This window comes from Sander lucioperca, chromosome 21 (genome assembly GCF_008315115.2).
Source record: "Sander lucioperca isolate FBNREF2018 chromosome 21, SLUC_FBN_1.2, whole genome shotgun sequence".
NCBI lineage: Eukaryota > Metazoa > Chordata > Actinopteri > Perciformes > Percidae > Sander > Sander lucioperca.
Genome location: NC_050193.1, coordinates 26011639 through 26034719, shown reverse-complemented (window position 1 = coordinate 26034719; position 23081 = coordinate 26011639). Strand labels below are relative to the sequence as shown.

The following is a 23081-nucleotide window of genomic DNA, read 5'->3' as shown; positions in this document are numbered from 1 at the left end:
CCCAAGGAGCCACGATGGGCCTTGCGTTTTTAAGTTCTACTTCATCAGAAGTCTTCCTTTTTTCCAAATACACAGAGGAGAAGGGGACTACGCGGCAGGAGCACTTGGAGAGGTACTATCTGCTCTGAAACTCGTCAACCATGCATCGTAACCGGTGTGATTTCAAGCCGACCACAGCCACTGTGAAAAATGAAACTGGCAACCTTTCAAGGCTACGGGTGATGAGTGTTTGATTTTTAAAACGTGGATAATCACTCTTGAGATAAGCGTTTCACTACACTTCATGATGAATTGGTGTGCGAGTCTGATGTGTCTGAACAGCTCAGTCCATCAGTCAACGCTGACAATCCTCCGAACAGTCCTGGAGGTGATGGAGATAGGGAAGGTAAGAACGGCGACAGGAAGAGTCAAAAATGGCTTTAGCTGCTTTGACATTTGGACTGAATGTCAATCCTGTCCAGCGAGAAAAGTTTTTTTTTTTTTTTTTCCAACAGATGTGGGTAGATGGGGAAGGGGGGGGTGATACTGTGCCCTTTTTCAAAGCTTAAGGGAAGGAGAAAAAGAGATTGAGGAATTGCTGTAAACATGAAAGAACCATTAGGAAAAGCTAAGTACATTGATGACACTTTACTCATCAAGGTGTCGACATGTAGATGATTCAGGGTTTATATCCTCTTACCTCTGCTCAGAAAGCATGTGCTCAGACAGAATGTGATCAACTCTGCACACGTGTTAGGTAAATGTTCATCACTCGTCACTCCTCCCCTGCGCTGGCGTGAGCCGAGATCGTGCCTCGCCCCGGGCGGTGAGACGGATGGCAGCAGTTCTTGCCGGTCTGAACACAGGGCCCTAGAGCGCTCGTTACAATCTGTGGTCCCTGTGCTAAATATAGACAGGAGCAAGACTGCCTCGGTATAGGGCCGGCTAGGGGCACCCTCCTCCTGCAAGTCAGGCCTTTTCCTTTCCACCTCCATCTGCTCTCAATCGCCCCATCAGTCACCTTTCCCTGCAATAAATCTGTCCTCTGCTCTTACCTCTCCATCTTGCCCCGACCCTCTCTGCACCTACACACCTCTCTGGCTCTGTCATGTGTCTGTGACTCAATCACACTTGTCTCTTCCTGCTAACATCACAAACAGACCTTTCCCTCCAGAACATCCAGTCCAAAGTAGGAAGAGAGTCCAGTCAGGCAATTTTAAACTGACCGGTGGCCAGTTAAGCAAATCATTTATAGATCTGCGGGCTGAATGAAGATGATAAAGGTTGAGTCAGCCTCCAAACAATGTCATGACTCCAAAAAGTGTCTGCAGGTTGTCAATTACTTGAGGTACAGTGAGAGTGTATGCGCCCCTGTCCCTTCTTCTTTGTAGGAGGGGTGAGGCCTGTCGTCTCAAGATCTGTCCATGGCTGTAGGCTATTTGGAGTTACAAATAGGTGATTATTGATATTATTTCATGTTAGTCATATTAGTATTAATATTGAAAGAAAGGCAAGTATTTGCATTCATTTACTACACTGAATAAAAAAATGTAACTATTAGTAATGTACATTTCATTATTACCAAGAACCAGGTCTTTAAATTTCTGTCCTAACACATTTTTACTCACTTTACAAATGTGCCCATTAAAAACTTTTCTAAACCCAGCTCTTAATACATCTTCGCTTTCTCCATTTATCAAAGAGCATCATATTTGTTCTGACGTCTCCCTCTTGAATAGTCAAATGTAGCTTATCCAGCAGAAACACAGGAGGGCGACATCCCTGCCCACCAGGTCAGTGACAATTTGAGGTCTGGCAAGGTCAGAGCTGTGGGCAGACTCACAAAAAAAGAAAAAAGAAATACACATGCACATGACTGTGTGACTCCTGCACCCTAGGGTCCCTGAAGGACCCAGGAAACTGAATCCTTCTCCTACAGAGATCAGAGGATCCAGAAGTCAAATCATCTCAGAGTTTAGCTGCACATACTGATGGCTGCACATGCACGGGTTCCTTAGAGGGCTGCATTTGCCAAATGAGCCATATGTGTTCCCCTGCTCGAGGCCTTCCACAACAGCAGATTGACACCAGACGCAGGCCATAACACATTGAGCTGGTAACAAACGGCAAAGCACCTTGGAATGATCCAAATCATTTCCACTCATTGTCAGCAAGTCGGAAGCATTCAGACTGTGTGGAATCATATACATCATCTATTGAAGGATCCTGTGTGCTGCAGTCATTTCCTTGGAACATGGTTTGCGGCCTGTTGGTGGGTCATCAAATTGTGTCACTTTGTTTTCCATCCAATGAGCTAAACTCATCTAAATCTGCAATTTATCCAAGCTTTGTGGGCTCCACAAGAACAACGTAAGTCCCACTGCTGATACTTTGGGGTCCACCACAAACCAAACTAGATCAAAGTCAATCCTGTTCAGAGAAGAGTCTGTTATTACTTTCCATTTCATTTGTCTTTGACTGCACTGTAACCTATAATGCTTTTTCTATTTTCTTTTCTGTTTCCTATCTTGTTTTCTTTTCTGCTTCCTGTAAAACACTTTTAATGACCTCTTTTTTCAAAGCTGTGATAGAAATAAAATTGTATTTTAATATTGTAATGTAAACCAACTCAACAATTCTTGGGTAAAATGTGAAGTAGTTAAGCCACACTGATAATACATTATTCATTCTTTTTCTTTGAGAATATCAATGTATTATTACAAAGTCATAGTAATGCTACGTTTTTAAATTATACTATACAAATATTAGTCTATATAAATATATGATTATGACTTAAAAATGACACGTTAGCAGGTACAATCCCATTAAGGATTAGCATGCCACTATAGGCCTACTGACACAGAAAAAACAGGCTTCAATAGGAATACTCTGAGAATGTAAATGTAAGATTACTACAAAACCATAGTAATCCTAAATTTCAAGTGATACTATAGCCTACAAATATTAGTCTATATATAGATATGATTATGATTTAAAAATGACACCTTAGCACCACTAAGTATGATTATACCATTCTAACACAGACAGACAAAACAGACTTTAATATTTGGAGAATATAAATGTAGGATTATTACAAAACCATAGTAATCTTACGTTTTTAATACAGTCTATATAATAGACCATCAATTGTAACAGACAAAACAGAATACTGTGATAATATATTAGTTACTTCTAAAAGACTACACAATATACGCTAAACAAAGTGGAGGTTTTGTTTAAAAAAAAAAAAAGCAGATGTTTGTGGACAGAAGATGTGTGACCTGTCGGGTGCGCGCACTGTCAAAAACGCGTACGCGCAGCATCCTGCTTTACTGCTCCCCTGCAAAGATGGGTCGCCAAGCTTTCAGTCAGAGAATCCAGCTGTGATTCAACTAGACTCCCATCAGCCAGTGTCGGACTGTATGTGGCACACGGCGGAAAAGCCGATCCCGATAAATACGGGACAAAGACACCGCTGGATGTAGGTGGACCTCCAGCGATCAACAGATCGGCCACTCCACTGTCCACTCCTCCTACGAAGGAGAAAAAGATGAGGGACCTGAAAGACAATATCGGAGCCAACTGGCACACGTGAGCGTTATTTATTACCACATTCTCGAGCCAATCACAGAGATGTGGACAAAATAGCTCTCAGAATTTGGTTGTAATTAGCCGATGCAACTGTTCTTGGCAGCGGAGTAGGTCCAGTCCATGCCAAAATGACCAGACTATTGTCTAGCATCGCTGTAACGGAATGGGCCCTCAGGAATTTTGGCACCGGTTTTACGCAGCAGACCACATAGTTTAATCGACGTACCTCGACCGAAGACACAATTGTGAGGCTGGCATGGCCAAAGAATGCGTACACATGTCGTAGTGATGCTATGAGATAAAAAGACATCAGCGAATCACCGAGCTGGTTCCTCCCGAGAAGTGGAGCAGATTATCAACGGCGGGATTCAAGTTTGGACCTCACCAAGTCCAAAACGACCTTCCCCTTCCAAAAAAAGGATCATCTTACATCTTAAAGCATCTTCACAGACTCGCATAGCGGTAAGAATTTGATTTTGATTTTTCAATATTGTGATGAATTCCATCTTTGTTCTTAATGTGGCTAATTTCTAACCCAATGGAAGCCCTGGTGGGAGTGGATGTTGGGGGTCATGGACGCACCAGTTGGCACCATAACGCACAGACGACGGTTGCGTCTTTGTGGTCTATTTCTGTTTTTAATATGCACTGGATTTTCTCAGGTTTTTTTGTAAGTGCAACACGTTTGGTCAAGGCCAAGCTGTGAGCAACAAGAGACCAACTTCTCTATATAAACGTGCTTTTGCGAAGCAGTTGCGACCGACGCGTCGAATTGACATAACTGCTAATTTGGAGTCCTAATGCCTGTCCATCAGTTTCAAATCAAATAGAATTTAAACCTTAAAAACTATGCTAATCAAGTTTTGAAGACTGAATCACAGTGTCTCATAATCTTTTGTTCTCAAATCATTTCAACAGAAACATGGTGTAGATGGGCGGTGCGGGGATTCTCCCCGGGATTTGGTTTAATCCTGCAGGAGCTGTTCAAATTAGTGGAAGTACACTCAGACTTTGTAATGACGTTATTGGCAAACTCTTGAGATTTATTAATACTGAATATATTTCATGAGTGTTGAAAAGCTTTGCCTACAATGCATTTTTAGTTGTGTAGTAAATTGTATCAAACAGTCCTGTAATATATAGCATGCAGGCTCCCATTATCAAAAGCTATAGAACTGAATTATTTAAAACAAGGTGACAAAAATGCTAATTGGCGCTGCAGTGCTTATTATAATAAAACATAATTTGCTTAACAGATTGTTTAAAACTAAATAGTTGCCAAAAGAACATAACAATACCACCTTTCTAACAATGACCATTCATGGTATTTAATTGCACAATTGAGTGTAGAAAAAATTGCAACTCTGCATATGAAAACACTCAGGATTTGACTTATTTGATCCATGATGGCATGATTGGGTGATCTGGCTCTAAAAGCCTTTTACCTTTCTTGCAACAGAATGTGCTAACAATTGCATTGACAGCCCCTCCATATACGTACATATTCCCTGATTCAGTGATTATCTCATCATTTTTTAAATCAGTATATCAAAAGAAACACTCCCACCTCTCGGAGCTGTTAACCTGGGGAGCAGCCAGCACCCGGCATTATTCACTATGATGAGAATCCGTTTCATTGTGCTGGATGCCTTTGAAATATGCTACATTGGTTTCCGTGTGGAGCATTTGTCAATGCCACAGCAGCAATGGCTCAAATATGAACCACCATAATGACTTTCTCCCCTGTGCTTCAGAAAATCATCGCTATATGTCAGGTCACTGTAATGGATTTGGGATATTGCCAAATGAAAGAGCTTAGTGCTAGTGAATGATACTTGCTTTAACATATGGATGCTATGCATTTATTCAGAATTAATTTTTGGTAAGCTGCCAGTAGAAGCATATCTACCTCCATTGCCCTTTATTCCTTCTTCTTTATTTGCACCCAGTAAGTGCTGTTTTGGCATTTCACAGCCTTGCATATAGATTTAATGAACATTTTCTGTATGTGAAACTATTACTGCGAGGCAGTCTATCTCTGTCACCCGATACTCCTCCCACCTTGTTACCCCTACATCCTCCCCAAAGACCATTATTTCACTCCGTGTGGATTGGAAGAGGAACTTGTACCAATATGGGAGAAGGGGAAGTCGACCCCTGTGCACTCCAGCACTGAGAGAGAGATGAGGAGCAGATTCTGTGTGGCAGCAAGGAAATGCCCCATCACTTCAGTTAGTATCATGACCAATGTGCTCCTGTCCTCTTTTCATTTAAAATATACAGCATATTCTGTATTATTTCACTCTTGGAAAGAAACACTCCTGCGACCACAAAAAAAAAAAAAAAAGACTTGGCAGACATAAGTGATACATTGTGCATGGATATTTATTAAATGATCAGAAGATGTCCCAGAAATGTCTGAGAAATGTTTCATAGCCACTTTGGTTGGTGAGTTGATTTATAACAGATCCAATAGTATATATAAAAACAACATTTTCAGCTGAGTCCATCCAAAAATGACTCTTTGATAAGTTGTGATTAGCAACACTCACAAAGCTGGCTATCAACTATGCAGCAAAGTAGTGTCTTGACTTACAAATTGCATGATAAAAGTATGGTATTTAGAGCTCAGTTTTACCTGCTAAAGAAAGAAATTAGAGTGGAAAAAGTAGCAATACTGCAACATAAAATACCATAAAAATGCAAATACAGTAACAGTAACCACTATTTTCAAGTCATGCACTGAAAACCTCAATTATATAAATATACATACAAGTATAATAAGCAAAATGTACTTAAAATATCAAAAGGAAAATAGCCCCTCTATTTGTTAAATTCATTTGGGAATTTCTATTACTGATGCAATAATGCTGCTGAGCTACTTTTAACTATTTCATTTACTGTTGGGTAGTTTAAACTCTTAAGGTATTATATTTTATAAATTCATCATGTGCATTGTTTGTAAAATCTTAATCTGAAAAGTACCTAGAGCTGTCTAATAAAGTAAACAGTAAAACAGTGGAGTAAAAAGTAAAACATTCCGTCTGAATTGTACAAATGAAATAGAATGAAGTACCTAAAAAGTACAGTACTTGAGTAAATGCACTTAGTTACATTCCACCACTGCAATACTCAAAGTCTTCAGGATGTTCAATCTAAATGATTTTATGTATCCTGAAGGAATCTGGTTCCCTTGTTAACATTTAAATATTTTCATCAGTCTAGTCCATAATGCACAGCCCATTACAGAGCTTTATATGTTTGGCTTAAAAACGTTACTATTGAATTCTTAATGACTTATGATAAAAGGAAAATCAATATTGCCATATACTGGAGAATTCATTATTCTGTTCCTCTTTCAATTCACATTTAAGGGCAGGGACAATGCTCCTGGGGGTTGTAATCGATAATGGTGTTATTAAATTAAAAGTGCAATATATTTTCTTGCAACCTTTCAGAGACTTTGCATAGAGCATCATGGTTTAATGTTGCATTTAACTACATACATAATAATGGAAATAAAAGGGGTTCGTATTGCCACACAAATGATCTCATGTTTAATGTCATGTTAAACTCCATGTCATGTTTGGTCCTAACCAGTCAAGATAACCATGAAAGCTCTGCCACTCTCAGCCAGATGTACATAAAACAGTAACATATAGTATTCATCAGTCATAAATGATAGTTTTGAATCCTAAATTGCCTCATTTCCACCATTAAAATCTCTTAATATCACCAGAATATAATGTGTATCAATTTATTTTTTTTTTTTATGTTAATCACTTGCAATTAAATCAGGCATTTACAATTATCATAATTGTCTCGTGAAATGTCTGCGGGATGTGTTTATGTCAATTATATGCTTTATAGGCAGCTATTTTGAATACATGGAGTAATTCACTTCCTGTTTTTCCCAATTCTTCCCTTCAGAATGTGTGATGTGGAGCCAGTACAGTAAGAGGTAAATTTTATGCTTTTAGCCACTACATCAAAAACACACCAATTTGTATATGAGGAGCAGGTGTTTTGCAGCACAAGCATTCAACATGTTATACTACTGGCAAAATAAGTATATGTGAGCGGTCGGTGGCTGCAGTGTTGTGGATGAGTTGAGAAATATGCAGGAATGATGGTTAGATCCTTCGCTGCTGCAGCCTTCCCTAACTGGCTTGATGCGACATGAAATATCAAGGTATGTCTATATCTGGTTTAGCAGACGTGAGCACACTTCCAGCCTTAATCCTCAGAGTGCAGCACACAGAGGGAAAACTGTGTCTTTATGCCTGCCAACTAGTCTGGATTCCCTCAGCTCGACACTGTGTACTTTGCTCTGCATTTTCTGGTTGCCAGTTCCTGTAAACGACATTAAAGTAAGAGCAGAGGCAAGGGACTTTGCGCTCTTTGTAATTACCGGGTGATTACAATTGTTAGAGGTCATCAAATGTACCCTTTAACTCCCTCTTATATAAAGTAGGGACTTTGGTTCAGTTGTACTGATAGGACATTTGAAAGTACAGTATGGATGTAATTGATGATTTGGATGATGTGATGAGACTATATATCTAATCAGCAAATGGTAATTTTCTGGGAGAATAGTTTAATCTAGAAGATTGAGTGAATATAGTGAAATTTGTTCCATAACATTGGTATGAAAATAATTGGTGAGGCTACTGAGATGTGCCCGAGTGTCTTTAGATAATTGTGAAGATTAAAACTGCAATTAAATTGTCATTAAATTTAGAAATTATGAACTTCACGTTGTGAGCCATAAATAAGAAAGATTTTGACCTTCTTGTGTTAACCTGATTTAGTCAGCGGTGATGTGACTAAAGATTCAATATGAAAGATGAATCCTTTATGTGCTGGGTGATTGTAGTCTAAGATACAAGCATAACACTGAGTATGCTTTGTTTCCGTAACGCTGGATATTTTAGGGGAGACTCCAAATATTAGAGGACGACGAGCAGGGGAGGGTTGTGTCGTGCTCTCTGTGACTCACAATGACTCCTCGGTAAAAACGAGCCTCACAGTCTGACCTGACCCTTGGCTAAAAAGCCGTGTTTCCAGTTGTGTCGGTGCACGTGTCACTGTGATGCCACAGCAGATCTCTGAGTCTTTAATTAGCAAAAAAATAAAAGAGAAATGTCTGATTTTGTCTAAAGAGGGAATCCTGATCACCGTGGTTCATGTCCAACATGTAGTACTGCTGCAGCATGTGCAACACTTGTGTCTAAAAGCAATGCAATATAGCTGAATACTTAAATTTTATATTGTATTTGCACACACTCCAATTTATTATTTTTTACCATAGAGCTGAAATAATTAGTTGATTAATTGATGGGTTGGTCAACAGGTTGGCAACAATTTTGATACCCGATTAATTAATTTAACTTATCTATCAATCAAAGTGGCAAACATTTGCCAGTTTCAGCCTCTCAAATTCTTCTTTTTTAACCATTTTCTGACATTTTTTAGACTAAATGATTAGTTGAAAAAAATAATAGATGGATTCATTAATAATGAAAACAATTGATAGTTGCTAATTTACCACTGAAATAAGTTCACCTTGATCGTTTTATTACTTTTGAAATTAAACTTTTCTGCCATATCATGTGAACTTATCACATTGGAGCTCCAACTAACAATCATTTTTATCATAGTGTGATAATGTCTTTACAATAACCACAAATAAGACAAAAGACATCCCATCATGTGATCCCAGAGTCCAAAGGGAAATTGCCAGACCAACAGCCAACAGACTAAAAAGTATATAATATAATATAATATAATCTACAATGATATGAAATAGATAAAAGCACTAAATCCTCACTTGGAGGTGTAAGCAGCAGAGACATGTGTAGTAAGAGAAATAGATTGAGACAGACAGAGAGAACCCTACTGAGTGTGGATGAAATCAGATGTCACTTTCCCCCAGCCTGTACTCATGAAGAGATATGGGCAGTCTTGCAAATGAAAACAGTCGTGAGGCTCCTTCCCACCGGGAATGTCACTATAACATACCAGGATCAGCACAGGCATACTGTGTGCCTGGAAACACACACACACATACACACACACACACACACACACACACACACACACACACACACACACACACACACACACACACACACACACACACACACACACACACAGATGCACTGAGCCCTGCACGTACAGAGATGTTTACGCTCCAGTCAGTGTTGAACATGCATATTCAAACTGATATGACATACTCATGAATCTGCGCATGCTGACACATTTACATATGAGCTCGGCTGTTGTGGCCCGGGCTGTGATTCGGGGTGACAGGTCTTATGCCACTTCCCTCGGGTCACAGGAGGGGCGGAGTCACAACGTGACAGGAATGAAGGCAGAGAGATGCCTTTCATTCACTGTCAGTCTCCAATGACACAAACTTCCTCTCTGTTTTAGGCTGCATTCACACCATATCAGGCGTTGTGCAGCAGTGTCATCTTGGTGGCCCATTTGGGTCTCCATTGTGTTCCCCATGCTGCTAGCATTTAGCCATGCTGCTAGTATGCCGGGTCCTACGAGTGATTGTCTGTCCGCATCGACAGATAAAAAAAAAAAAAAAAAAGATTTAATTTCAGTAACTCACCAGGATGCAAGGCCGATCATTACGGTGGGTTTTAAACTGGTGCATTTACTGTAAACGTAATGTTTCACTTAGGGATGCACCGAATCCAGATTTTTGGGGTTCGGCCAAATACCGAATCCACTAGTTAAGATTCTGCTGAATCTGAAACGAATACCAAATCTACTCCCATCCTCAGTCCATTAATACAGTAAACACATTAATGAAGTAAACAACGTTGCACAACTCGTATTCTTTCGGATGTTTCATACGCAAATGTTTTAACAGCGGCGATGTTGTGTATTGTTTAGGGTCCTTGCCACCACGAGACATGTAGCTCAACTTGAATCCTCTTCTTTTGACTGAAAGTACTGCCAAACAACACTTTTTCTGCTCACGAGTTCCATTTTCACTTTCTCACAGCCTACTGCAATGAACGGTCCACGTACATAAACACCTTCCCCTAATCAACGGCGGTGTCATTACGTCAACCAGTGTAGTGCGCGTAGTGCAAGCGTAGGGTTAGGTTCGGTGGAAAAAATGTCTAAGGTTCGGCAGAAACCGATCCCGTCTAAAAGCCCAATATTCAGCCGAATCCAAATCCTGGATTCGGTGCATCCCTGGTTTCACTCCATTGTGTTTTTTTCTAATCGCTGATTTTGTGATCTGTCATGTGACGTCAGGTTGCGTTTCGCCAGAAGTGGATTCTGTTTTAACTTTTCGCTTCAGGGCCACCGCGTTTTTTCGGCACCCCCTGCAGTCCCCACCACCGCAGCCTTAACACACTACCCACATTCAAAGGAATGGGAGGACTGGCATTTCCGCCGCAATGGCTGATTTAGTGTGAATGCAGCCTAAGTCAAAGTACTGGGTTCAGTTGTGATAAGGTAACATTTGTGCTACTACACAGCTGACTGTGCACATTGCACACATTGTGTGTGCTTGTGTGACTCATACCTGTTGTTTCACTTCTATCTTGTGTTGTCAGAGTAGGTTAAGTGTATTCTTGGATTAATTCAGAATATCAGTTTGGCAGTGCTACTCCAGTCATGTGGTTTAAGGCCTAATTTGTATTTTAGCAGTTTTGTGTTTCTTTAATCATTATTGAAAATGTGCACTGCAACTGACAAATTATTTTAATTATCAATTAAACGTCAGTCAAAAATCAGCTTTAAGCCCAAAATACTCTTTAACTCTTTCAACTTTCAGAGACCCATAGCAGTCAAAGTTTTCACAAACCCACAGTGTTCAGCCATGTGACTCTGTGTAATCCTTTGAAACACTATCAACCTAGCTGCAGTGAAGGAGGGTGCAGAGATTTCATTAAACGCACAGACACTCCTTCATTATCTGAACAAACACACAGGAGCGATCAGCAGAGTGCCGCTGATACTGTGGGGAACATATTAGAATCCATACGGGGATCTGTGCCACAGCACTGCACATGGCGGAAGGCATGCGTTGATCCGTCCACTAGCGCTCACGCCTGATTGGCCCAGCTGGGGCAGCCATGGTCGGGCGACGTCGCTTTCTGTCACTAGCGGAACAACAGAGCAGCCAGGTTCACAGACTGAGGCCGACACCCCTGTCACTGCCTTGCTGCCACACACTGAGGCAGGCAAACACACACACACACACACACACACACACACACACACACACACACACACACACACATACACACATACACACACACACACACACACACACACACACACACACACACGCTAGTGCACAAAAACAGGAAGGTGGACCACAGAGCAACAAAAAGTAGTTGAGGGCACAGGAAGGATTGTGTGAAGTCCATAATGTAATTCGGGAAAGGAGACATTTTTGGGGTATTTTGTAGTAATGATTCACTATAACAATAACCAAATTCACATATTTCTACCATTTTATCAGTGCTGTGTCAGCTTTTGCAGACCCTCCTCCCCCTACCCCCTCCCCCTCCCTGCCACTGCTTGCAATACTGCAAAAGGTCACAACCTCAATTGCGTCAGAGAGCTAATTATTTAGCTCATGATGAATGCACACAAGTGTGAGCATCATGGAATTAGCTGTACAATTTGTTAAATTTTATTTCCACCTTTACTAATACAAATATTAAGTCACGTTAGCATGTAAATCCCAGTTGTCTCTTTCTTGAATGTGCTGTGTTTTGAAACTGTTGATGCCATGACATGTGAACCAGCAGATGGCTGGCTCTTTAAATGTCATAGAGAATAATTTCACTCGATTGAGCAAATAAAAGGGGTGACACTAATAAAAAGCTAAAAAGAGACAAGCTAGCACAGGGTTATTTTTAGCCACTGTTCCATATACAACATGTTACTCCAGACACTAAGATGCCCTGGGGTCATGTTCAGTGTTTATACAGTCTCTTATGGAGACCTCATAACTTAGACTAGGTTTAACTGGAGCCTTGGAAATAACTAGAGTAGGTTTTGAGGATATGTTGCAGGCAGAGTCTGGATTAAGGTTAGATATAGGTTTTTACAAATCCACAAATACCATATATTCATGAGCTCATATTTTACCAAAATGATCACCATGATACGTGTTATAGCTCTAATAAGAGATCATTTTCTGAGATGGTTCTGATAGTGTTTTTGATTGCGTGGCTAATAACAGAAGGTCTGTGTGTTATTATATTATTTGCAATGATATAAAACAAAACTCAGTCCTCTCTTTTGTTTTGTTTTTAGGAGGTGCAAGCAGTAACATGAATAGTGTGAGTAAAAGGTAGAGACGGACAAAGAGAAGCCCACTGGTTGTGTGTATGTATAAGTTTACAATTAATAAAGAGAAAATATTCATTTTAATGCGTTGATTTAGCATCCCACTTGTATGTAGGTAAGCTACCGGTATGTAAGCTTTACCAGTGAATAGAGGAAAGTCCCCCACATACAACCTCAAGTCAGCTTCCTCTCCATATTTTTTGGGCAGCAAAACACCAAAGCAGTGACTCCTGTTGCTTTTCTCTTTCCTGTTACATCACCAACACGTGATGTGTCTCCCAGGACATTCCTGTCCTTTCCTCTTCTTCTTCTCCTGGAGTCATGTTTAAACAAAGTAACATTCATACATGAGTGGGTTTCCATGGCCACAAGGCCTCAGGACTATCAGAGCCATGGCCCACCATGGTGTGATTGGTAGGAAAAAGCCCAAAGGCACGCACAGATGCTCTTGTGCTACAAGTGTAGCCTCGATGATAGCCTTACAGGCTAACACTTTGAGACTCTACGTCTAAAATAAAAAAAGAGGGGAAAAAGATTCCCTTGACAGAAATGCTTATGGCCTTACTTTAAATAGCTCTGTGCTGTTTCTATTTTTTTTCTTTCTCTTTTCTGTTTATTATTGGTTTGGGCCTCCGCTGCTCGGGACCATCTTAAATGCAGTTTTTAGGAGTCGAGGGAACTGATCCTCTCTCCGCCTTAAGACAGAGCGTTTACATAAAGATTACATAAAGAACGTGTTTGTTCTGAGAATGATAATGACTTAGTGATTGTATGCGCAGGCCGTAGGGGAGAGCAGCAGCAGCTTCCTCGGCTGGCACAGTGTGTTTGTCTCTGGATCTCATCACTGCTTCTGTCTCTGTTTTGGCGTGGGAGCAAAGGAGCAGTCATGACCCCTCAGCTTCAGCCCACCTCTCTGTCTAACCCTCAGGGCAGACACACTCATTTCTCCCTGAGGTCGGCAAACCTGTCTCATGCATTAACCCAGATGATTTATTCTTATCAGCTTTGTCGTGTAATCTCAGATTTGGTGACACCCGTAGTTATAGTGATGGCAGTATAGCCTGTTGTTTGGGTGAAGTGATTGCACCTGAGGGGGGCGTGTCCTTTCCAGGCAGGAGTGCTTGTGCTGTCCTCCCTGCCTCACTTTGCGCCCAGATGATGCGCCGTTTAACTTGCAAAAGTGGAGTTGGACATGCTCTAACGCACCTATGCCATGCACTTTAGACCATGCACTATAGATTGTTTAAATAGGGTCCTTAATCACTGAATGTAAATACAATGAATAGCTATTGTAGAAAAGAAATGCCATAAATAGCATAAAAAATGGGGCTGGATTTCATAAAAAAATGGATAACAGATAAACCCTTTTTATGTGTTGGTGAGTAGAATACAAAACAACTTGGAGATTTATTTCATTATATACTTGTGTTTATTTCATCTCCTATAATAACAGAAGCCATAGATAGCCCTAAACAAGAAAATACTTTACTTTGTCCAGTCTTGATGTAGGCAAATGTAAGCACAGCACTGTGTGGTCTTTAATGTGATGTAGGAGTGTTTATTGGGTTGCTGTATACACCGACTGGGCACCTCAGCTGTGAGGCAGCCTGAAGGATTTGCCTCAGGCAACAATCGACTTATGGAGTCTGTACTCTCAGCTTAGAGAATGTGTGCTTTATTTGTTTAGGCAATTCTTGAGCAGACACGTGATTTTCTAGCTTGTGCTGTGGTTGTATTCCAATGCAATTTTCAAAAACTGATCATAAAATCAGATTTTATAAACAACACATTGCCATGTCTAAACTTGGCCTAAAAAAGCTCTTGTGCAGATTTAAATCTGTTCCTCCATTATTTGCTATCTGTTCCTTTTCTTGTCTTTGCATTGCTGGACAACATCCAAAATCCAATTTCTACACAACCAGACCTGTCAGCTGACATGGCAGGCATGATTGGATGATTAAAGTTGCATTGGAACAAGTGTAACCGTAGGCGAGAACATATTGCTGCAAACATGCTCTTTTTGTTCTCAGTATGTTTCCTTCTCAGCTCCTCCAGCCTTCTTCAATTTTTTCTTTCCTCCCCTTCTCTGCATCCTTTAAGTGTTTTATAGGGAATTTGATTGCTCAGTTCCGTTTACATTCACTCACCATCTGCTGAACTTGGCTGCAATTGTGAATCAATTCTTAATGTTTAGAATTTAAAAAAAATTAAAAGCTTTGCATGCCTCCTCTTTTTCTCTGTGCCTCCATTTCATCTTTTCTGTTGTCTCTGGCATATTCTGATCTTTAAACACTAGAAAAAACTCTCAATAAAAGACGCCTCAACCACCAATAACACAGAAAAGCTGGGTGTGTTTCTGAATAAAAACATGGATTGAGAGCAGCAAACAATGACAGCAAAAGACTTCATCTTTTTTGTAGTAATTTTTACATAAAATGTGTGATTTATATTGAAGGTTTATGGTAGCAGCTTATACATTTAGTATGGAATTGTTTGCTCTTGAAGCAGTGCAGTTACTGTATGTGAATTAATGTGAATATTGATATTCATTTTTAACACATGGCTATATAATACCCAAAATGCCCAAACAATTTAAACTTTGACCCTCTTCCCAAAGAGATAATAAGAAATGAAACATATATAGTAATCGAGAGAAAATACCATCTTCGGTTGAATCATCTTGTCTCTTGAACACATACACAAAAAACACCAAAAAAACAAAACCTAAGCAACCAAAATAATCTGCTTAAATGCTAGTAAAATTCTGCACAGAGGCACACTTTGGAGAAATCTGTCCTAGCAAGGTTTCAGTCTTATGGAAGTGGAGATGACTTGTACCTCTGTAACATTTTAGTTTCTTTTTTTAGTGATTCAGCCACAACTACAAAACATATTTTAAATGGAGAATAAATAAGGTAAAAACAAGAGTTTACAGCCATGTCAGCGACTATGTGAGGCTGTACCTGAGCTAAATGCTAACATGCTCACAATAACAATGCTAACATGCTTAATGTTTACCATGTTAATCGTCTTAGTTTAGCTTGTTAGAAAAGCAAATTTTCTAATTAACACTAAACACAAAGTACATCTGAGGCTGATGGGAATGTCATTAGTTTTGCAGGTATTTGGCTTTAATTCAAACATTGACCTGATGATAATGCTACAAGAGAAGCGTGAAAGAATAAGGGATCACCAAAGTTATTACAATTCATCCTGAGGGGGACATGAATGTCTGTAGCAAATGTCATGGCAATACATCCATTAGTTGTTGAGATAGTTCAGTCTGACGACATTGCCATCCATAGACCTATGTTGGCAGCATGGCTAAAATTAGAGCTTCAATCCATTTACCTCTTGACTTTCACCTATTAAACCCGTCATTTATACTGACATGTATGTCGCCATGTGGTGGCTCTCTGTAAGTCACTGTAATGAATTCAGGCTGAACTCTGCATCAACTCTGTCTCTAAGTATTGTCGTTTGATGAAGCTTGGCCCTTCCTGCCGCTGGAGTCTTCAGTCAGCCTGCTTTGCTACTTAAGGCAAGTGGAGTGATAGTGTCCATGGTGCAGTCAGATGAAAGTGAATGATGGCTGATGGATGCTATTCACTGACACTTGAGTTATTACCCAGAAGTATAGCTTGGGAGATCCTTGTCCCCTGCTATTCGTGGCCAGATATAAATATGAATGATGTCTTTTGGATTTGTCAAAAGAAACAGGGTCAGGGTCAGTGTCTGCCAACGCATTTATATTTATATCGGAAGGATCTGCTAAAACATCCTTGAGCGAGATGCTTAACCCCTACCAGCAGAGGGTGAATTATTCCCTCAAGGCAACAAACAGCTGTTATAAAAAAAGAGAAGATGTTGTACAGTAGATGTTGTGTTCTCGTCTCTGAGATGGTGTATACTGTATATCATGGAAGCAGGAAATCAATGTTTCAGGCCTGAAACTTCAGTACATTTACATTCTTGACATTTTTGGGGGTATTTCTATTAACACAACCTGATTTTGATTAATTGCATGTTACAGTTTAAACTCATATTTTCTGGGAAGTTACTGTATGATGACTGTTCCTCTGTGAAAAGAAACATTTGACCTCTTTCACTTTTCGACCAACTGCACAAAACCAACGTCAGCATTTTATAATTATAGAATAGATATGCATTTCTACAAAACAATATTGCATATGCTATCTCCCACAAAAGACTTGCAACACCATGACATATTCTCCTTTATATTTATTACATTAAAATAAGTATATGTAAGCTACTTCATGGCTCTTTTTCTGTACCTGATGAAGAGCCAGTTTGGTTTTAAAATGTTTAATTTCTTTCTTGGACATCTGTCAAGAGATATAGATTACAAATTTTGGACTAGGAGGATCATTTCTTTCCTATATATTAAAAATTGTAATCTATGTCAAAGAGAGAGGGAGGGGGCAGCTGGCAACAGACTGCTCAATCTGCAGTCCAGCATCACAGGTGGACAAGAATATTGGTGTTAAGTGAATCATTCATGTCAACAGGGAGACTTGGTTGCATATTATCAAGGGTTCATGTGAACAGCTTAACCCAAATAAAACCTTAATTGGAATATGGACTTGCTCGGGTGCATGTATGTGTGTTTAATCACACTAATTTATGCCAACATGAGCCCTGAGCTCACAGACGAACCCGCCTCTTCCTCCACACAAGTTGAGCCAAAATCATCTTCTCAGTATTCAGTCACTGTGATGGCAAGAATGTCTCCACTTATCTGCAGTAAGAAAAATTCAACTGCGGCTGGCAGTGGCATTTGGCCTCTGTGTGCTCTCCTTCCTGGCAGCATGTGTGTGCGGAGCCGCTGCCATTAGACCCAGCAGCTCAGGGCTTGGTTCATGAAGTCAATGCTTGCTCCTCTAAGATGATTTAAACAGCTCATTGCTGCAGGGCGAAAGCCACATTTCATTACACAATGCTAATTAATTTTAGCAGGAAGTCATGCGTGTTTCTAACTGATTGACTCATTGTCACACCCTAAATAGATGTCCACGACTCATGATGCTCTAAGTGCCAATTTCACGCTAGCTACAGGGGTGGAAGTTAAGCTATTAACTTGTTTAAAGTGAAATGTCAGGTACTAAGAATGGGAGGAGTTTAATAAGACAGCTGTTAATCAACTCATTAGTGTTGTTGCATTGTATTACATCCAACCTGTTTGTGATTTACATTGTATTAAAATCCTCACTTTAAGTCTGTTTGTCATCTCGATGCTGAGCGCTGACATTGTCAGCCCTGACAAAGCAGAGGGAGATGAGCGCAGTTGGCAGGTCTCAGGTCTGCTTTGGCCCGAGACAATGAGCTTCACAGTTAAGCCAGGCTTCTGTACAGGAGCGGCCTAATGCTCTTATAGCCCCCTTCATCTCGTTTCCTCTGTCCTGCTTTACCTCGCTTAACCCATTTGTCTTTTCGCCATGCAATCCCATGCATCTCCCCTCTCAGGTCAGTTCTAGCTGAGCTCAGAGTGCCATTATTTATGGTCAGTCATAAATCAACAATCTAATCAGCTCCTGCACACATCAGCTGGCAGGGATAGCACCTCTGAGCACAAAGAAATCAATCTCATCAATAAGTGAAGAAACTGTGTGTTTGTGTGTGCGTGTAGTAATTGGCCCGAAGTCTGTAAAATGTTTTTTTGCTGGGGGGGGGGGTTAGTCCTGCCTTCCAGTGCTTGGTAGCAGTTTGTTTCACATCACTGCTGGCTCTCACTGAAAGCATACAAAATCCTCTATCAGATAGGAGCAAGATGGTATGTGTGCACTGGGCCACACAAACACAAAGGATGTGATTTTTAAATTAAGCACATTTATATTCTTGTCATAGCTGAGTTAAAAAAAACATCATCATTTCGCTTTAATTAGAAAACCATGATTTGTTCCAAAAAAGCCTAAAAGTGGATTGTCCGCAGCATAAAGTTGACACCAAATAAAAATTAATTACTTCTTCTTTTATACTTTTTCTATGCTGGGCTAAAGGCTTTGTTAACCCTTCATTTTAGAATTGCACTTAATTTGGAGTGCCCCTCCAAAAATAAAAGCTGATGTATGAGAATAAAATGCCACTTGCGGCTGACGTGAGAATGGAAACCATTTATTTATTTAAGATTTAAAATAATTGTTTGGCATTGTCCCCTTTATTGGACAGCTGACAAAAAAAGGCAGACAGGAAACAGGGTGAGGCAAAGGTCCCCAGCTAGAAATCAAACCGGCGACGTTGTGGCATGACCTGTAACCATTCAACTACCAAGGCGCTCAGAAACCATTCATAAAGACCAACAATCAAGCTGTTAAGTGCCACATTTGCTCTTGTTCAAGTGTTGTTATTTTGTTTTTAGAGATAATTTTTTGGGCTTTTCCACCTTTAATTTGACAGGACAGCTAAGTGAGAAAGGGGAGAGAGAGAGAGACGACATGCAGGAAATCATCACAGGTCAGATTCGAACTCTGGACCTCTGCGTCGAGGCATAAACCTCTCAGTATATGTGCACCTGCTCTACCCACTGAGCCAACCCAGCCACATTTGCTCAAGTGTTATTTAATAGAAGACCATAATCATTTGAATGTTGCTTAATTACCCTCTGCTATTTATACTTTTTTTGAGTTATGACAAGTACAGTGCAGAAAACTCTTTGTTTAGAGAAAAAGGTGTCACCTCTGAAAGGTTTAAATTTTGCACACCACATTTCCCATGATTGTGCAGTCACAAGGGGGGACGTTTAAAAAATAGTGACACAGAAGAAATAAACACACTTTCGTTTCTTCCACACTCTCGAACTTCTTTTGAAATAATAGTTTGATCTTGAGTCAAAAACTCTGAGCCGTACAGTGTAGACGTGTCTTTGTTTGGAAACTGTTATCTCTTCTCTGTTTGCTTCTCAGTGGCTGCCATGGACACTCAAAACAGAGCTACTATGTACATAAACGGCATTCCCAGAGCAAAGCTCCACCTTCTGGTTGTAGCAGAAGTTGTAGCTGGTTGGAGCAAGGGGCACCTATAGTTGAGCTGGGAATCTCTTGAGCTGCAGTCAAATGCTCTGCCACTGAATTCTACCCCCATTCACACTGATGTTTGCATCTGATATGAACATATCTCACATTATGGATGGGAGATGACAGTTATAAAGTTTTTTAGATGTTCTTTTAATCTTTAGTTTTTCATTTGAATTACTAGAAGTTTTTACCTGACTAAAAGTGTATTCAGATAAAATAAGCTAGGGCGGGCATTTACTCCCCAAGGGGTACACAAGATAAATCTGAAGGGTTACCAAACAATTAACAGATTTTGTATTTGCTTTTTTTCTGGGAAATATCCCAAAATTCAGCTCTCATTGTGAATATTTTCTGAATGTTATATATACATTACTTTGGACTTAAGGAAATTGTGATAGGCAGTTTCACAATTTTTTTGACAATATATAGACCAAGCGACAGGCATCGTACTGTATATACGTGACCTTCAGTTTGGAATGAACCATTATCATCATCCAATGGCAGACAGTGTGTGTAATTATAAAGAGCGTCTGTTCTTATGGCCCTTCCTGGATGATGATGAGGAGAAGGAAGTGGAGGTTTTGGAGAGGGGGATGGGGACTGAGAACAGTAGTGAGAGCAAAAATGAGGGAGGTTAGTGGAAGGGTGAGGGTGTGCTGGGAGTTGTGGGGGCGGGTAGCGAGGGCCCACAGGGAGGGAGGTGGGGGATGGTGAGGAAGAATACTAGTGTGCAGAGTCCCCCTGCTTTCTTATAATACCTCTATCCTGTGAGCTGGCTTGCAAGCAAGCTCCATTTTCTACCCTTAGTGCCAGACTATGAATGGGGGTGTTGCATGAGAGCTTTGTCATTGCTTAGCGCTCAATGCCATGGGCTGAAACAGGGCACTCCATTCATGCACTCTCTCTGATTTTGTCTCATTAGACTGTGGGCGCAATGCGTGTTTAGCTCCCTTTGTTTGTTTAGGTGTACATGCATGCCTGTTTGTTTCTATAGAGTGTGAGAATTGATTGCTTCGCTTGCAGGGTTTTCCCCTGGAACATACCTATGTGTGCTTCAGGCGCAGGTCAGCATCTGTATCCATGGTCTTTTTTTATTTTTTGGTTTTGACAGCAGACGACAAAGGATAAGACCTCATATCAGGAAAGGAGGGATGAGACTACTCTCTCCAAATTCAGTCCAAGATTTTCCCACCCTCAGGCCAGTTGTGAAACCGACACAAGCTTTTATGGCAGTATTACCCTTGTGTTCACCTCTTCCAAAAACAGCTCCAAACAGTGTGACTTATTTTAGAGCCCACTCCGAATCCTTGACCCGGAAGCGTGGTTTTTGTTTTCACTTCATACAAATGTTGAATTGCGAATTGAGTCTGTTTGAAGCAAACCATCAGTGCTCTCCTCAGAGTCATCTCTCATCACCATTCTGCTCTTTGTATCTAGTCTTTTAGACAGCAGAATGGCCCCTACAGTTTAGACTGAGGCTGAAAGCTGCAGCTGCTGCACACACTGAGCAGAGGCAAGGGACAGCACTCCCCCTGCTCCATGCACACACACACACACGCACACACACACACACACACACACACACACACACACACACACACACATATATATATATATATATATATATATATATAAAGAGAAAGAGAATTGCTCCTCCCTGTTTGTCTGATGTTTTGCTTTGCTTTAATAGCAAGACTGATGCCATTTAAATCTTTCGCTTCAATTCACTCAATGCAAATCCAGCTGCATAAGTGGGTTACCAAAGTCCTTTACAAACACATAGGCGAGGACAGTGAATGCAGCGGGCCTATACAGCCAGTTCAACTTAATTTATTCTAATGTCAGATTTATCTAACTGATACATTAGCCAAGCGTGAAAGACCTGTAGCCATGTGAAGACTGCTGAAATTTGCATTTTTTTTTTTCATACTGCTGAAATGATTTAGCATTTCAAAATGAATGTGCACCCATTTCCACTTCCAGAATTTCAATTAACAGATTAACATTTCATATCTCGCATGACCTTGATAAATTTGCATCGACTGGGTTGTGTGTTACTAATGATAGTGATTGTTATCAGGTAACATTTTTGTCACGGTTTTATGTATGCTGGGATTTTGGCTCCACTGCATTTCAGAGGGAACTATTGTACTTCCACTACATTGATTCGACAGCTGTTGTTAAATTTACTTTGCATGTTAGGCATGTTAGGATTTTCCACACCTTTAAACAAAGGACCCCTTACAAGATAGAGAATATATTGTGGATCCCCTCATATATTTGTTAGATTTAAAAGTAATCTATGAACTATTATAGATTTAAATATCATTCGTCGAACTATAAAGCCTTTTGTGTCATGATCATTTAAATGAATGAATCTGAAAACTTTTCACGGAACCCCTGGCAGAATGCCATGGACCCCCTTAAGAATCACAGATTAAATGCCACAACAAGATAAAAAGAAGAGATATGTATGTGACTATGTATCAAGATCATTATGTTTGACTGGAGATCAAGCTAATATTTTTGTCTTCGCTTACTTAGTTTGTTAAAAATATTAATAACTTCTGCATGTTTAACATTTTGCTCATTTGTATATATATATATACATATATATATATATATATATATATATATATATATATATATATGTATATATATATATATATATATATTTCTTTTTTTATTTACTTATAATTTTCTTTTTTATTGTCATTGTATTTGCCTAGAGTTTGATTTCAATTACTGGGCAAAAAGAGTCATAAAATGGATCATTCCTGATATTACTACTTTTACTTTTGGACCTTTTGCTGGTAAAAATTACTTTAACTTAAACTATTTTACTTGTGATTTTCACATTCTATTATTTTCAGGCTAGTAAAGCAACATATCTGAATACTTTCACCTTTGATAATTGTAATCATGTAACATAATATTTCATACATGTAGCAGTATCATAATATGTTACTACTAAATGCTTTTATGCCCTTGTAATCATCAGATTTTGTGTCATATTAGCCATAAAATGCACATAAACATGCTACCACTAAGGAAATGCAAACTAAATTCAACTTATACTCTCCAATTCCCATTCCTCATTTTACAGCAAAAACAGATGTACAAACAGTAGATGACTTTAATATT

General features: G+C 39.8%; 1 protein-coding gene and 1 long non-coding RNA gene across 3 annotated transcripts in view; one reads left to right on the top strand and one right to left on the bottom strand.

Moving 5' to 3' along the window:
* Window positions 1-3226: 3226 nt before the first annotated feature.
* LOC118494162 lies at window positions 3227-3885 on the bottom strand. The gene is made up of 2 exons (XR_004896258.1): window positions 3797-3885; window positions 3227-3512 (listed from the first exon to the last, which is right to left on the bottom strand). It is a non-coding gene; the product is annotated as an uncharacterized LOC118494162 (long non-coding RNA).
* Window positions 3816-23081, top strand: part of LOC116063989 (gap junction gamma-1 protein) — a 43775-nt gene continuing 24509 nt past the window's right edge. The window contains exons 1-2 of one of the 2 annotated variants that reach the window (XM_035997001.1): window positions 3816-4032; window positions 7501-7531. The gene's annotated coding sequence lies outside the window, so the exon portion shown is untranslated. The remainder of the gene's footprint in view (window positions 4033-7500; window positions 7532-23081) is intronic. The other variant, XM_031319038.2, reaches the window with a different exon arrangement.